The 17,713-nt window shown below is 37.8% G+C and overlaps 1 long non-coding RNA gene across 2 annotated transcripts in view; it reads right to left on the minus strand.

Moving 5' to 3' along the window:
- The window catches only part of LOC104007768 (uncharacterized), a 48,278-nt gene extending 30,938 nt beyond the window's left edge, over positions 1–17,340 (minus strand). For both annotated transcript variants that reach the window (XR_010159684.1, XR_008536851.2), the window contains exon 1: positions 1–17,340. This exon is cut by the window's left edge and continues 15,479 nt beyond it. This is a non-coding gene — a long non-coding RNA (uncharacterized LOC104007768).
- Positions 17,341–17,713: the final 373 nt, after the last annotated feature.

Below are 17,713 nucleotides of genomic sequence, written 5' to 3' on the forward strand. Positions count from 1 at the left end.
GACATTCAACTCTGTATGTAAACAGATTCTAAACAGGGACACTTAACAGACACACCCATCATGCCCTCCACAACACACTAAGCTTGCCTTTATCATATGATGTCTGCAACTTGTGTAGCAACTGTGTTTACTTGTCTGTTTCCACACTAAGGGAGCAACTGTTTGACACATCCCAATACCCTAAGTCCAAAGATAAGTGTGAAACAGCATAGATGTAAAATAAATGAGCAACAGAGAAGGCAGCAGATACAAAGCAAACAGATGTCACTATCTTCTCTCATTCCACATTTTGCCTCAAGAACCTGTCATCCTACAACTAGAAGAATAGTAAAATCCAGGTTTATTTTTTAAATGTTTAAATAATGTGAATCACTTAACCCCTTTGAATCTAAGTTCCCTCTTCTATAAAGGAAAAAAGACCAACTCTTAAGGTCCATTCAGCTAAATAATTTCAAAATCCTATAATGAAATACATTCTGGCAATAGATCCTTGTTAATATTAACTTAATGCTTCTATGTGATCAATCATCATGCTCGTATCTGAAACCAGAGTTGTACTTTTTACTGCTATGCTAGTCAATTGCCACATGGACTCATAAAAGGAAAACAATCCACAAAGCACTATTTTTGAAAACATCTGTAATATCTATAATTGCATAACAAGTCTTAGTAAAATTAAAAAGATATAAAATGGTATTTGCTCTAGATAACCTAGACTTGCTTTTGTTAGAGACTTGCTGGGATTTTTTTATCAGGGAAAATAAGTTGTTTACCCTCATGTTTCTTGGCCAACTAGAAATCCAAGTTGCTAGTATTTAGTTTGCTAATGTTTCACAGCTAAGTTCTCATTTCTGAAAGTCCACAGCAACACTTCCACCTAATGATCACAACACCTCTGTTTTAAAACCCTCCAGTGGCTTCTCTCTGCACCTAGAATAAAATCCATTCTTCTTATTGTGGCTTGTAAGACCCTACACTAGCTGGTCCTCTCTGACTTCTCCACTACTTGCAATCAGCACCTCTAGGCTTCATTCAATTCTCTCAATTTGTCACATTTTTCTCACTTTAGAGGCTTTGCACTATCTCTTCTCTCTGCCAGGAAACTTTTTCACTCAGATCTCCACATGCCTAGTTTCTCCAAAATCCTAAGGGCATTTCTACTCAAACGTCACCTTTTTAAAGAGGTCTTCCCTGACTGCTTAGTCTGAAGTGGGCTTTCACCACAGCAATTCTTTATTACCAAGCACTCTTTGATTTTCTTTACACTTCTTACTACAATCTGAAATTGTTTAGTTTATTCCTTTCCTTGTTTATCTTCCTCTTCTGTCAGAACAGCCAACATAGAGGCTCTGTAAGAATAGGAATGTTGCCTATCTTTTCACTCCTGTAATTCCAGAGTCTGGAACAGTGTCTGGCATATAGTGAGTGTCAAATATTTACTGAATAAATAAAAATATAGTAAAGGGAGCTGCATCTATTTAGCAGCACTAGTCCAGGCTCTTTACACAAAGCATCTCATTTAACTTCATGACAACTCCACAGGAAGTGGATATTACTCTACTTTACAGATGAGGAACTAGGACTCAAAGAAATTAAATGACTTTATCAAAGAAAGAGACTAGCAGAAAGGTCATACCTAAAATATGAACCTTAACTTCTCTCCCAAACTTCCTATATCTCTGTTTTTGGTAACATGTCTATTTTGCCAATTACGCTCTAAATTGACCTAGACTTTTAATCTCTAAAATATTTAAGGACTGTTACAATCCTGTGATGAAAAAAACAACCAGAACATGGCCCAGAAAAATAAGACAAGACTCTTGAAATGAAATTGCCATTTCTGTCAGATGATTCCAGTAAAAAGAAAAAAAAAAGTGAGAGATTAAGTAACAACATTAGGACTTTTCTTTAAAAAATTCATATTTTTAAAGGATATGTCTAAAAATAGAGGGTAATCCTAATTTCAAATGAAAAGGCTGCTAGTCATATGAGTTTAATAATGAAAAGAAGGCTAAAGTATTTTTTTAAAAAGCAATAGTGAACTAGCATCAATCAGAAACTGAGCTTAAAAATGCATACCACTGGCCAGGCACGGTGGCTCATGCCTGTAATCCCAACACTGAGAGGCCAAAGTAGGTGGATCAGGAGGTCAGGAGTTCGAGACCAGCCTGGCCAATATGGTGGAACCCAGTCTCTACCAAAAATACAAAAATTAACTGGGCATGGTGGTGCATGCCTATAATCCCAGCTACTCAGAAGGCCGAGGCAGGAGAATGGCTTGAACTCGGGAGGCGGAGGTTGCAGTGAGCTGAGATCACGCCACTGCACTCCTGCCTGGGCGACAGAGTAAGACTCCATCTCAAAAAAAAAAAAAAGTATACCATTTACAATAGTATTTTAAAATATGAAATATTCAGAGATTGCAATGATATTAGTAGTTAACTTAATGTGTCAACTTGGCTAGGCTATGCTGCCCAGTTGATCAAACACTAGCTATTGCTATTCTGTAGATGTGATTAACGATATCAGTTGACATTAAGAAAAAGAGCTCTCCTCCATAACTGGGTGGGCCTCATCCAATCAAATGAGGCCTTCAGAGCAAAACCAGATAACCTAAGGAAGAAGGAATTCTATCTCAAGACTGTAAGAGAAATCCTGCCTAAGGTTCCATCCTGCCTGCCAATTCTATGAATTTTGGACTTGCCACCCACCACAATCACGAGCCAATTTCTTAAAATCAATCTCTCTGTCTCTCTCTCTACACACACACACACACACACACACACACACACACACACACACAACACACCCTTATTGTTTCTCTGCAGAACCCAACTTACAGAGGCATATACGAGACCAAAATATAAAACACTTGCATCCTATAAACTACCAAACATTACTGAGAGAAATTAATGAAGCCCTAAACCGAGTGCTATACCATGTTCATGGGTCAGAAGACTCAATAATTTTTAAATGTCAATTCTTTCCAAATTGACCTACAGATTCACTGCAATTCCAATCAAAACGTCAAGCAAGCTTTTTAAAAAAACTGACACTTATTCTAAAATTCATAAGGAAATGTAAAATACCTAGACTAGCAAAAATAACTTTGAAAAAAAGAAAATTGGAAGACTACATGATTTCAACACTGAATAATCAACGCAGTGCAGCACTGGTGTCAAGATCAACAAATACCTCAATGGAACAAAATCGAGTCCAAAATAGAACTACTACATATATAAAGTCAACTGATTATTCACAGGGCGAAAAGGGAATTCAATAGAAAAAGGATAAATTTTCAACAAATGGTGTTTTAAGAACATCCAGATAGAAAAGTTTTCTATACTCAAAACTTAACTCAAAATGGATCACTATATTTAGATAGAAAACCTAAAACTACAGGGAGAAAGCACAGGAGAAAACCTTTGTTGACCTTGAATTACGCAAAAAAACATTTTTAGATACAGTACCAAAAGTACAATCCATAAAAGAACTGATAAATTAGATATCAAAATTAAAACCTTTGCCCTTCAAAAGACATTGCTAAGAGAATGAAGAGACAAACCATAGACTGGAAAAATATTTGCAAATCATAAATTTGATAAAGGATTTATACATAAGAACCCTCAGAATGCAGTAAGAAAACAACCAACCAGATTTTTTTAACGGGTAAAAGATTTGAACAGATGCTTCCCAAAAGAGAAAGGGATGGCAAATAAACATATGTAAGGATGCTAACCATCAGCAGTCATTAGAGAAATGCAAATTAAAACCACCACTACTCACTAATTAGAATGGCAATAATTAAAAAGACTGACTGCACCAAATGATAGCATAATGCTGGTGGGAATGTAAAATGGTACCGCCACTTTGGAAAACCATCGGCAGTTTAAGAAGAAACTAGGTAGATATAGAACATATAGCTACCATATGATTCAGCCATTCTACTCCTAGGTGTATGCCCAGAGAAATGAAAAGTTTATGTCCATACAAAGACATGTACATACATATTCATAGAAGCTTTACTTTAAAAGTCAAACACTGGAATCAACCCAAATAGATTATCAAAAGGTGAATGGATACACAAAATGTGGTATATCCATACAATGAAATACTACTTACCAATAAGAAAGAGTAACTATTGGTGCATGGTACAACATGGATGAATCTCCAAATAATGCTGGGTGAAAGTAGCCAGACAAAAGGAGTGCATATTGTATTCTAAGACATGCATACCAATGTAAAGTAAAAGAAAACAGATAATGGTTGCCTAGAGAATGCAGGGGAGGGTTATCAAGGGACATCAGAAAACTTTTGGGGGTATATGTTTAGTGTCTTGACTGTGGTGATGGTCTCATGGATAAACACATGTCAAAACTTAACAAACTGCACATTATAATATATGCCATTTATTGTATAACAACTATATGTCAATAAAGTTGTTTCAATAAAAATAGAGACTTGCCAAAAGTGTTAAGGACAATAAAAAGACTTAAATACATTCTCAACAACAACAAACAAAAGCCAGGTTACTTACTTGCAATAAAACTGCTAACAGATAACCTACATAATTGTTTTACTCCTGCCTTGAATCGGTCTGGGAGTGGGAAGGGGAAGAGGAAGGGGGTGAAGGAAAAAAAAAAGGAAAAAAAAGAATGATCTTTTAATCTGTGAAGGATACGGATTAAAAGAAAAATCAAAGTCCAAGATAGGAAGGAGACAGCAAAAGAAAAGTAATCACTTTAAATTCATGTTTATAGGTCAAGAAAAATATTATCCCAAGACATTAAATGTATCTGCAGATTTGGTAATTTCCAAGGAATCACAATGAAACGCCATGAGAACTGCCGGATTTACCACCCCCCCCCGCCGCCCCCCAACACGCCACAAAAGCTCTGATTAATAAGGAACTGGTTTCTCTGACATTACATTTGCTCTCGCTCCTCAAATATTCTAATTAACTACACTTTCTCTGACTTCTTTCTGGGCTCCTATTCCACTTGTCCCTTAAATATTGGTGCTCTTCAGATCCTTGTTCTACTTCTAGTCTCACTCTTCAACAGGGTTTACAACCTTCCAGGGGAGTTTTTGATTTCCTTTGATAATATGATGAAAGCTAGGGACCAGAACAATGTATATTTACATAAAATTTTACATGTAATTATTTCAAAGGTTTCAAAACTCTTCTGAACCCTGGCCATGTATGTATTCCTTAGCTTCTCGGAGGGGAAGAAAAAAAAAAAGATTCCTTTTGGAATCCCAGCCAAGGCTTTGTTTCTTTAAAATCCCATGCAGAGTGAGAAGCACACATAGACATGACAATGGGAAATTTAAATGCTCACAAATAAAATTCACATAGAATCTAGGACATCATGATATCTTTCTGGATAATAGAGAAACAGTTTAACTGGGTATATTCTTAGCTTGCTATTAAATGCTGATTAATAGATTTATGAAGGAAGCTCATAATCACAATTCTGTAGAAGTTCATCCTCTTAAATGTTTGTTTTAAAAAAGGTGATTTGAATGAGGGCATAGAAAATATGCCTATCAAATTTTGGACAATAAGAGGTTGTGACAGTGAGTAGTGGATCACAAACCCAGGGTTTAAAACATATTGACTGATTCAGCCTAGGGATGAGATGGAGGTCAGGAAAGATCCTCAACTTCAAAGATCCTTATGTAATATTACTCTCCTTTTCCTCAACTCCCAATAACCTGTGGAAATGTAATACATCTACCAAGACTGTAAGCTCCTTTAGGACAATGCCCAAGTCTTATCATCATCATACAGCACCTTGAGTGATGCCAGTATCATCGCTTGAACTATATTCTGCCATGGTAACAAATGTCCAAAATCATGGTGCCTTACAGCACAGTATTTATCTCACACTTATATACTTATCACAGATTGGCTTCAGCTCTGCTCCATTATTCTGGGACCAGCCATAGCTAAGTCATGCTGGTTCCATGACAGAGGGTCAAGGGCCACTGGCAGAACCACAGGATGAAAAATATGTGCTCAAACATGGGACATGTCACTTTAACATTTTATTGGTCAAGGAAAGCCAAATGGTCAAACCTGATGTCAACAGAATGAGAAGTATAATCCGACTACAGAAAGAACCCTGATAGAGAGAAGCAATAAATATTTTTGAAATAATAGTCTACCACAGTGCCTTCCTTATGAAAAGTGCCTAGTAATTGGTAGTATTTATACACCAGATCATAAACACAAGGATAGAGACTGTAATGTGTCTCGCCCCTGACACACCAGCACCACATGGTGCCTACCATATATGAATGGACACACTAAATGCATATTAAGTGAATGAATAATGATGAGATGAGCATGAGATCTGGAATCAAAAAGCTTGCAATGAAGTTCTACATGTGCCAATTCTAGACTTAGTGGAAAGTCAGTTTTTCTGATTCTCAGATGGTTGTTGTGAAGATTAAATAGATGTGAAAACACCATGAAAACTGTGCTATTTTATACAAATGGTGACATCTTCAGATATATAAATTCATTTAAAGTTTTATAGTAATGCAATACATAATATCCTACATTTACTTTCAAAGCATCAACTGGCAAGTAAAGAGTGACAAAGATTAGACTTAAAGTAATTCACATGGAAAAAAGACAAGATTTTAGTTGATCATAAGCTGAATGTGATCAAAGGGTAATGTGGCTGCCAAAAAAATGCAATGCAAATTTCAGACTACATTAATAGAAACACAGTATCCTAGATAATAGCTTCACTGTATTCAGCAATGGTCAGACCACATCGGAAGTAGTCAGTTCAGTTCTGGCCACTGTATTTTCAGAGGTAAACTGACAAAAACTTTGTCATGAGTAGAGCGATATGGATGGGGAAAGGTCTGTAAACCATGTCACATGCATGCAGTTTAAAAAAAAAAAAAAAGAATTTTTTCCCTCAGTTTGGCAAAAAAGAAGACTGAAGTAGAACAGTCATTTTCAAATACTTAAGAGTTATTGTGTACAAGAATAAGAAGTTTCACATACATAGTCCTAGATTTCCAAGAACGAGTAAGAGAGGAAATACATTTAGCTCAATGAAAAGCTATTTCTATGAGAAACCTAAAACAAGGAAAAGTGGATGAAAACATGGTTAGAAATGCACTTGAGGAGATCAAATTGGGTGTGAGTCCTATAAATCTAACTCACTCCTCTGTGTAACCAAACATTTTTGAGGCATATGAAAAGGCCCAAACAGCATTTCTTTTCTAATTAAATAACAACAACAAGGAAAAACAAAGGTAAGAAGTAAAACAAGAAGTTGTTTGGTCTAATAAACATGGAAACGCATGCTGTTGAGGGAAATGAAATTTTAACAATAGATAACATTAAAGATAGATACAGCGTCTTGGGTTTTTATAGAGAAAACAGGTTTAATCAAAATTGTATTTATTCCAGAATTTATTTTTCCTAATATGACCTGACTCACCATTTTCAGGGGAAATGCAAAACCTATTTTAAAAGTTCCTACGACGGCTGTTGAGAAAAAAATTGTTAATATTAAGAGTTAGTGTTCAAATTACAAGACAATATTAGTATACTGACCAATTGTATAAGCATTCAAATTTCCCATGGTAGACTATTACACAGCATGTCACTGGCATTGAAAAATGATCCCTTGCTAAGTCTTCCTTTATTTCCTGGCACTATTCAAAATCCAGCACTTTTCCAGTCTCCATTCCCAGCTTCCAAATTCCCATATGTTCTCTGCATACTCTGGACACCCTAGTAGGTCATAAGTAATAAAGATAAGTACCTGATTTAGCTTTATATCCCAGCCCCTCATCTTCAACTCACAGCTGGCATAAAAAACACTAAAATTTATTAACATTTGAAAAATTTCTGATTCTCAAAACACATTTCCTTCCTATAATGAAAAATTTTTAAGTTACCCAAGTAACTTTGATTATATTTTAATTGTTATGAGAGCATAAGTGTGAGAAAGTAAAGGTGGGCTAGAAGGACAGATGGAGGATTATTACAAGAAATATACTTTTATAAAGAATACTTTATAAAATAACTCGGAAAAAACTCTTCTTCCCTTAAATTTTTCTTTGTGTACTACATGTGCATATTTTCACAGGATTTAATAGGACATGGTTCCTGACACAAATTACTAAAGCCCTACCTACTTCTCTCACTGCAGGTATGCATCTTACAAAGTAAGCTTAAAAAGCGGCTTCATTGACTTAGGAAAATTAACTTGCACATGCCTTTTTGGAATATAAATTCAGATTTTTAAAAAATCTATTCTCCCAAGCCAAAAAAGGAAAATGTGGGGGGAAAAAAGGGGAACATCTGTTCTCTACTAAGGAATATGAAAGTTTAGGACTGACTTAGAGTACAGGTTAAGGCTTAAGAACTTGCCACTGGAATTCTGTACTATTTGTCTTCCTGCTCTGTTGTGGACACTACCAACACCTGGTCATGGGAACTCAATGATAAGCTCAGAAATCAGGAGAACTAGTTTCAAATCTCCCATGTCAATCCATCCAACGGGAACAGCCTACATTTCACTGGGAGACAGGACAATACCTCAGTAGAGATAGTACTTTTGGAAAGTACTGAAACAACTGCCAGTCTAAAACATAGTAACTAACTAAAAATCTTAAGTTTTAAAAAAATTAGATGCTCAAGTATGAAAGCAATTATCTTTAAAAGATGAAAATGATGCACAATAAATATTGATTTAAGAAGCCACTTCAAATTAATTACAGTTAACATGTATTGAGTATTTTCTGTATGTCAGGCATTCTTTTAAGTGCTTATATACATTAATTCCTGGCTACTCTTCACCACAGCCATATAAAGTGATATTATCATTGTCTTCATTTTACTGATGAGAAAAAGGAGGTATAGAATGGTTAAGTAACTTGCCTAAGACAACACAGCTACTGAGAGACAGGAGAGTGATAGGAATTCAGGCAGGATAGCTCCAGGTTCCATTCTACCTTTAGAGTTGGTATTGCTGAATTACATATCTTAACACTTGAAGGCCCCTTTAAGTCTATCAGCTTTAATCACATATAAAATATTATCACAGGCAGCCAAGGCTGTATAGAATTATTAAAATGCTTTCACAATCAACTTTTAAGATCAGATCACTGAATCTAAGATATCACTTAAGCCACTAGAACCTCACATAATTTTAAAAAATATTTTGGATTTATTATACTTCATGATAAGTGCAAACGGGTGCCTTTTATATATTTAGCATAATGTCTGACACTGTCACTAAAACTCTTTCGCACAGAACTAGATCTGGGATATTTTATTCACATTAGTGTTTATTAAAGTAATTTTACTACTTCTCAAATTCTAAATGCAATAATTCAACAGACATTTGAATACTGAATAAACACCAAGTAGTATGAATACAAGATAAATTAGATGGTCTCTGCTCTCAAGGGAGGCCACGGTTACAAAACAATGTAATAACTGCTTTTATGGAAAGATGACCAAGGTTCCAAGGGAATTGAGTGCTGCCTAGCTCAAGTGAGAATGGTGGCAGTTCCATGTGCAAAGGCATGCAGATGTAAAAATAACATTTTCCTCTCAGGGAACATCAAACAATTTAAGTAGAATTAGAATGCAGGGTTTACATGGAAAGGAAAAAGTGATCAGAGATAAAGAATAAAGTTGGAGCTAGGGAAAGAAAAGTCTTATCAGTCGTAATAACAATAAAAAAATAGCAAGGATTTAAGCAGGCAAGTGATAAGATCAAATATGGTAACAATAGAGGCTACCGTATTTTTAAACAACAGAACCTTGCTCAACTGAAATACTATGCAAACTTCCACGCTTAAAATTAATCAAAATAAAACAGCACTGGTTGAAACCGGGATGAAATGCTTGACTTCCTCCAGCACACTCTCGGCAAAAGAGTTTCAAAATCACTGCTTTAGAAAGTAAATTTATTATCTCTACACAAATACGTTCTACTTACTTCATGCCTCTCCTGACATGATTCTAAGTGCTCAAGTACAATAATTCATTCTAGTAGTTGTTCATCAATTACAGAAATAGTCATATAAAGAACTAATCATATAGAGCATGAGATCTTCAAAATTAATGACAAAAAATTATAATACAGAAAAAGGAAGATAAAAATTACCAGCCTTTTCACTCAAGTTAAAACTATAATTTAAATGAACACATTTTCTAACCTAAAAGTCAGAATTCATGTTTGGACAAATACTAGTGTATTTATGGGCACAGAATATTCAAAACTGGTACAGTGCAGTGCTGTAAGGCATAGAATGTAACTGGCATAACTGTAATTTTTTTTCCAAGATTGATAAACTTGAATTTTCCTAACAACGACCTTCTGCCTAAAAGCCCTTCTCCATCTATAGCTATGGTGTCTATTCTTCCACCTTATAAAATTTGGAAATCTAAATGTGATTACTAAAAATGATCATCATTGTGAAACTATTTATCTTCCTTATTGCCATCTAATATTCCCAGCAATAACATGTAAAACTGGTTAAAGAGGTACATATGCCTCTCTTACAATTCACTACTCCTGACTCTTCACAGTGAGAAGCGTGAATTAAAAATCAAGGTTATAATCCCAGGGAAAAGGCATACAATGATTAGCTCAACATGTTTTAGAACGAAACAATTACACTTACTTTATACAATCTAAACTAATCCCTATGATCTTTCTCTTTACCTTTACCCCCTTCCCTCCCAGTACTAACATTTGTGGGGAACACAATCACTCAGTCTTAAGAATTTTTAAAGAATCATCTGCTGTATAATTAACAGATTGAAAAGAAATGTTCAAAACAATGTTTAACACAGAATAAGAGTTACACAAGGATCTCAGATAGTTATTTCTTTACTCCATCAGATAAAACATTAGAAAACAACAACCCTGGAGCACTCTATCAGCGCATTAAAAGTTCACTCACAGAATACGGCTGAAGACAAACAACTGACAATTACTAAAAGGAGAAAGGAGTGAGAGAAGCATACGCTACAAATTAAAGCTGTCAATACATCATTTGACCAATATGTGTAGTATATTTACTTACAGGCATACTTAAGAAATGGTCCTTAGGCCGGGCGCGGTGGCTCACGCCTGTAATCCCAGCACTTTGGGAGGCCGAGGCGGGCGGATCACGAGGTCAGGAGATCAAGACTATCCTGGCTAACACGGCGAAACCCCTTCTCTACTAAAAATACAAAAAAATTAGCCGGGCGTGGTGGCGGGCGCCTGTAGTCCCAGCTACTCAGGAGGCTGAGGCAGGAGAATGGCGTGAACCCGGGAGGCGGAGCTTGCAGTGAGCGGAGATTGCGCCACTGCACTCCAGCCTGGGCGACAGAGCCAGACTCCGTTTCAAAAAAAAAAAAAAAAAGAAATGGTCCTTAATCAGTAACAGTATGTCATTACAAGCAAAATACCATTTACATATGATATTTACTCAATCGAACACTTGGCAATCAACAGTTCATTTCTGGGCACATTCCAGATTCCCTAAATTTGCAAAAAATAGCAAATGATTCAGCTATAAATTTGTTTGGGATGAAGACATCTCCGCACATTATAGTAAAAATAAATTACATCACATGCTCCAACTAGTCATTTTACATAAACAGCTTAATAAATCACTCATTTCTACTTCTTTCAACTACAAAAGTCTGAGGACTACCATATAATCACAAAGAACAAAACAACTTTTTTCTTTTAGAGAAGCTTGTTTATAAATCAAAATTAAAACCTACTTAAACGTAGTTCCACAGAAACATGTAAAAAATCCTCACATGTAAAATAAAAACAATCAAAACAATACCAGTATCACACATTTAACTATATATTCAATTTAATAGTAAAATTTCCACTCCATCTATTTAAGAGCATGTTTTTCAGGTCCTTTTGAAAAATATTCCACAGAAGAACATTTGTTTTTAAAAGACTGTACACCTTACTACATTGATTTTAACAATACAGCAAATAAATTTAACTTAGAACAAATGCCAACAGAGATATTAAATTATACATACTGTGCTTAGTTGTCCCCACAGGAATATAAAAATGTTCATAAACTTAAGATAAATTTATATTTCCCCTAGTTTGTGAAAATTGCAATAACCTTTCTATTTAGAGTAACCGATTAAACTACATTCGGCAACTGAAATTCAAACAATTTCTCAGATGAAACAGCTGGGAGAAAATAAACGGAACAGTTTTTACAAATGAACTTTGTATTGACGCTATAGGTAAGATGATTCAACACCTAACAGTAGCATGAGTGGAATCAGGAAAACACAAACATGTAATAGTGAAAGAAAACCCTTTAGGGAGAAAAAGAAATTGCAATTTATAGGGTCACCCATGACTAAAACTCTGAACTCAGCCTTTCTTTTTTAGGGGTGTCCGGAGAGGGAGACAGGGTCTTGCTTTGTCATCCCAGACTGGAGTGTAGTGGCGTGATCTCGGCTCACTGCAGCCTCAACCTCCTGGGCTCAAGCGATCCTCCCACCTTAGCCCCCCAAGGAGCTGGGACTACAGGCATGTGCCACCACATCCAGCTAATTGTTTTGTTATTTTTGTAGAGACAGGGTTTCACCAGGCTGGTCTTGAATTCCTGAGCTCAGGCAATCTGCCCATCTCGGCCTCCCAAAGTGCTGGGATTACAGGCATGAGCCACCACGCCCGGCCTGAACTCAGCCTTTCTTATTTTTAAAAACTGTTGCCTACAGTTCTGCAGATCACAAAATCTAAACTTTTAAAAAATCCCATACATATACATATTATTAGATAATATTTTATGCTTAAGAAATCTAGTAAATTGGCTGGGCACGCTGGCTAACACCTGTAATCCCAGCACTTTGGGGGGCCCAGGCGGGCGGATCACCTGAGGTCAGGAGTTTGAGACCAGCCTGGCCAACATGGTGAAATCCCGTCTCTACTAAAAATACAAAAATTAGACAGGCGTGGTGGTGGGTGCCTGTAATCTCAGCTACTTGGGAGGCTGAGGCAGGAGAATTGCTTGAACCTGGGAGGCGCAGGTTGCATTGAGCCAAAATCGCGCCACTGCACTCCAGCCTGGGTGACAGAGTGAGACTCTGTCTTAAAAAAAAAAAAAAAAAAAAAAGTCTAGTTAATATTATTTTGAAACCCCAGTTTACATAAAGTATGGTGCACTAATGATTGCATTTTATTGAAAAGAACATTGGGAACAGAAAAATTAAGTGACATTTTAAAAGTGACATTGGCTTAAATAATGAAATTGAGAACATAAATCAGTCTTCACTTCCAATTATAATTTCTAATCATTACCGCTAGCCTCACATATCTTGGCACAAATATTTGTAAACTGCAGTAGTATACTCACCTTTTTTACATGTATTTTTTAAAAATTGTAATTGTGTCCTCATTAATCATAAATCCAATGTAATGTACTTTTTAATCTATGTTCTGAAATTAACAATCATTTGAGACAGTCCCTTGGGATTTTTTTAAAAAATGGAAAACACTTCTTTTAATATCATCTCTTCTTTAATCTTCATTTTTACTCATTTGTTCAATTGAGGAACTAAGAGCCTGTACTAAAAAAATCAATGGCACCATTCAAGCTGTTCCTTCCATTTTTATAATATTCAATTTTGCTAAGAGGTATGAAACCATGCCCAGTATCCCGAAGTTGGGCTTTGACCCATATTCAGTATTAAAATAATTTCTTGCTTTCTAATGCATAAAAACAAAACAAAATACTATTAAGCATTCTGAAGATAATTTTTACTTCTTGTATGCCCTGATGCTTAGCTCTTATCCTTCAAACCCCTTCTCTAAGAATAAAATTTCTCGAAAACTAGGAAAAGGTGAAGGCGTCACTGTTACCCAAGCCAGGCATGAACAGTATAAATCAAATGAAACTTGATTAGTTATCCTTAATAAAGTTTGCGGCTACTTCCTCCCTTTCCTCCTTATCCCCACATGAAGTACGAACTAACCCACAAATAAGTTCTCCTATTAACTCACATTCCTTTTTTTTCTACATAAGCAAAGCAAAATGATTTCTGAATTAAACTTCCCAAGTACTTCATTCATCATCTCCTGCAATTCCAAATAAACGCAAATGCATTAACACAAAGGGAAAAAACTCCTTTGAAAGAATACATAGTTGTTCTTTTACCAAAATAGCATTTTTCACAAGTGACTCAAACAGAATTACAGCTTAGGAAAATCAAGCCTTTAATTCTGAAGAATAATTTGCACCTACAGAAAATTTCAAGGTAACGGTTTTTACTGCTTGTGGACTTTAGACCAAATCTACTTATTTTGATTTTGCTGAAGTTTGGGTATAACTGCTTGTTGGCCTCTGCTGGGGGACCACTGTCCTAGTGAGAGTGTCTGACAACAAGGTGCTTTTGATACTCCACTAACTAAACTACCTTGGATGAGGTTCCTGACAAACCTGATCATAAAATTTTACTCAGTGGTGAAAAGCATTTTAATTAGGCTTCAATGTACTCCTTAAATCAGGCTTGTCCAACCCATGGCCCAGGACAGCTTTGAATGAGGCCCAACACAAATGTGTAAACTTTCCAAAAATATGAAATTTTTGTTGCAATTTTTTAAGCTCATTAGTTATTGTTAATGCATTTGATGTGTGGCCCAAGACAATTCTTCTTCTTCCAATGTGGCCCAGGGAGGCCAAAAGATTGGACACCGCTGCCTTAAATGATATGGGATAAATCAGATGACAATTTTCCCACTCAGTTAAACCATTATAGGTGGCATATAAGTGGAACAACACTGAATTTAACTTTGTCCCCAAATACTTTTGGTCTAAAGAGAGAATTCAAAGAACACACTGATAACCCTTACATATGCCAAAAATCTGTTCCTAAATTGTTGTATGCCAACTGATTATTCACAAATCAAATCACATTTGATAAATACCATTTAAAGGGATTAAGTATTTGAAAGCAACTTTTAGTGAATCCCTTTTTTAAAATTCTCACATAATATAACCAACTAGTAATTAATTTGTTTTGCAATCTTACACTTTTAAATGTCAAATTTCTTAAAGTAGAGCACAGCTGTTTTCATAAGCTGAAACATTCACATCACATTACTGCCCTTCTTTCTAGTGCCCCTCAAGCAAGCTCTAAAAATGTCACCCAAAAAATGAGTTGTTCACCTGTGGTAGAATATACAAAAAATACTAGAAAAATTGAAAAATAAGCAATTCTTAAAAATGTAATATAGAAATGTGTGTATAGTATTTCAAAAAAAAGTCAAAGAATTATTTTATTTTTGGCCATGATCACAATAAACGCTCGATAAAAATGATTTTTTAAAAAACCAAGATACGCACAGCCCAAATCACTTTCCCATCCATGTGTTTTTACCACCTGGAGTAAACCGTTCAACAACTGTTTATCTCCATGAACATATGACCTCCACGATGCCACCAAGGTCAACAAGACCTACAGGAGGGGGACATGCTAAGTGTTGATTTGTCCAATTCTACAGTTCCCTTGAAAAAGAGAGAAGAGAGAAAAACATAAAAATTTATTTATATATTACAAGAAATAATCTTTTCAGGTTGTAACAATTAAGTACCCCACTACAGGACTGTATACAGACATATGTCAGCTATGGCCAATAGGAGCAAGATGTAAAAGAGACCTCACAGCACAAAAGTAGCTGCACAGAAAGAATTAACAAGATCCCAAAGGGACTGATCTCTCTCTGCATCTGGTGCTGAAAACTTTTGGTATCCCGGCTACATGCCACAGGGACTCAATTTCAAAGTGAGGGTCCTCTGTTGAGGAAACTTTTTGAAAATGACAAATAACCAAAGACACATAATCAACAGAAAAAGCACCCACATATCAGAAATGCTTAGGTAAGGAGCAAGTGTGTATATGCCGAGACTGCTGGTTAACACCAAATTCACAGGTCGTTCTCTTATTCTCTACCAAAAATTCTCTCTGGCATTTCCTCAGCTATCATCACAATCCTGCACCTTTCACAAACCAGGAAGTTTTCTTAGATGAGATTTAAATTTTAAAACACATCCACTTGGGATAATGTTTATGCTAGACTTAAGTTCAAAAAATCCCTATCAGCTTGAAACCATTATATCGGTAATTTCCAGGTAACATTCAAATATATATATTTTTAAAGACATGCCACAGCTAGTACCTGATTTAGTGATTTAGTGGAGAGTTTAACTATGGATAATTCATTCTAACGTTTGGTAAGCAGGTAGCATACACATACATGATGACAGTGTAAAATTAAAAAGGAAAAAAATCAGCAAAAGCACTGGTTATTCACAATCAGCACAGGACTGTCTCGTAAATTACTTTCAGAGAAGCTCCAAACTGGTGGGTGGCACCGGGTCAATGCGATTACTTAACCCTGGCAGTTACAACTAAACTCCACTTTGATGGGATCCAAAGCTTATTACAAAAAGATGACTGCTTGGGCATATCAAGTACTTCGGTGTCCTCCTATTTTGTTCCCACGGAACACGGAGCCTGACACCTGAAACTCTTCAGACACACATCACCTTGCTTCGGGGCTTTAGAATTTTGTGTATATTATTTGTAAAGTCCACTGGACATAAATTCAGTTGTGTGTGTACAGGATTAATGTATTTCCTGCATGCACAAGTGAAGAACTCATGTCAAATCAAGCAGTTCCCTCTCTCCCAAGTAACTTTTTTATCATTTAGTCCTAAAATAACCATAAGCAACAAACATTAAACACTGGCATAGCAACGTGCACACATCATGCCCTGGTGCTACACACAGGCGGATTCGTTCATCTCTGGTCCCCATCCAGACGGGTGCTCCCGGCCTCTCTCACTCCCGGCCGGTCCAGCCTGGCTTCACCCGAGTTTTGCTGTGAAATCCGCCACTTTCGCTGGCCCCGGCAAAAAGCAAGGCGCCTCGTCCCGAGGGCAGAGTTTCTTGCAACTGCCGGACAAACATTTCCCGAAAGCTTCCCGCGGCCCCCACGCCAGGTCCCCCCACTTCACGAGCCCCGGGGAGGGGCCCACCTGCCTCCCGCCGCCCGCCCCATGCCCTGTCGCCGCGGCTGCACTCCAGGGCCGCACCGCAGCGCCCACTTCCCGGCCCCGAGCCCCCCACGACTCGGACGCCCGACCCTGAGGGACGGGGGCGCCAAAAAAGCACCCACCGACACAAGTGACCCCACGACGCCCCCCAGAGGCCGTGTCCCGAGAGCCTGTCAGCGCCCCGGAAGGGGGTCAGGCGGGGGGCTGAGCGCCCGGTGTCCTCTCCGCTCCGGACGCCCTCTCACGCCCCAAGGCACTCACCTGGCCCGGGGTCGGGGGTCGGGCGAGGAGGCCGCCGGCCCGCCGCGGCCCCCACCCTCCCGCTCCCGGCGCCCCGCGCCCCGTGCCCGAGGCGCGCCTGGAGCGGCCGGGGGAGAGGGCGCGGGGACGCGCCAGCGCCGGGGTGAGGGGCGCGCGAGGGGCGGGGGGCAGGGGGCGCGGCGAGAGCTGGGGCTCGGCGGCGTCCGCACTGAGAAAGCAGCCTCCGCCGCGTCCGTCATGGCGCGCGGCGGCGGCAGCGGCTCCCTCCGGTCTCTCTGCTCCCTCGCCTTTAGTTTGACCTTTCCCTCCAGTGTGTCTGAGGGAGAGCGGCTGTGCGCGCGCGTGTGCATGTCTCTGTGTGTGTGTG

This window comes from Pan troglodytes, chromosome 7 (genome assembly GCF_028858775.2).
Source record: "Pan troglodytes isolate AG18354 chromosome 7, NHGRI_mPanTro3-v2.0_pri, whole genome shotgun sequence".
Lineage (NCBI taxonomy): Eukaryota > Metazoa > Chordata > Mammalia > Primates > Hominidae > Pan > Pan troglodytes.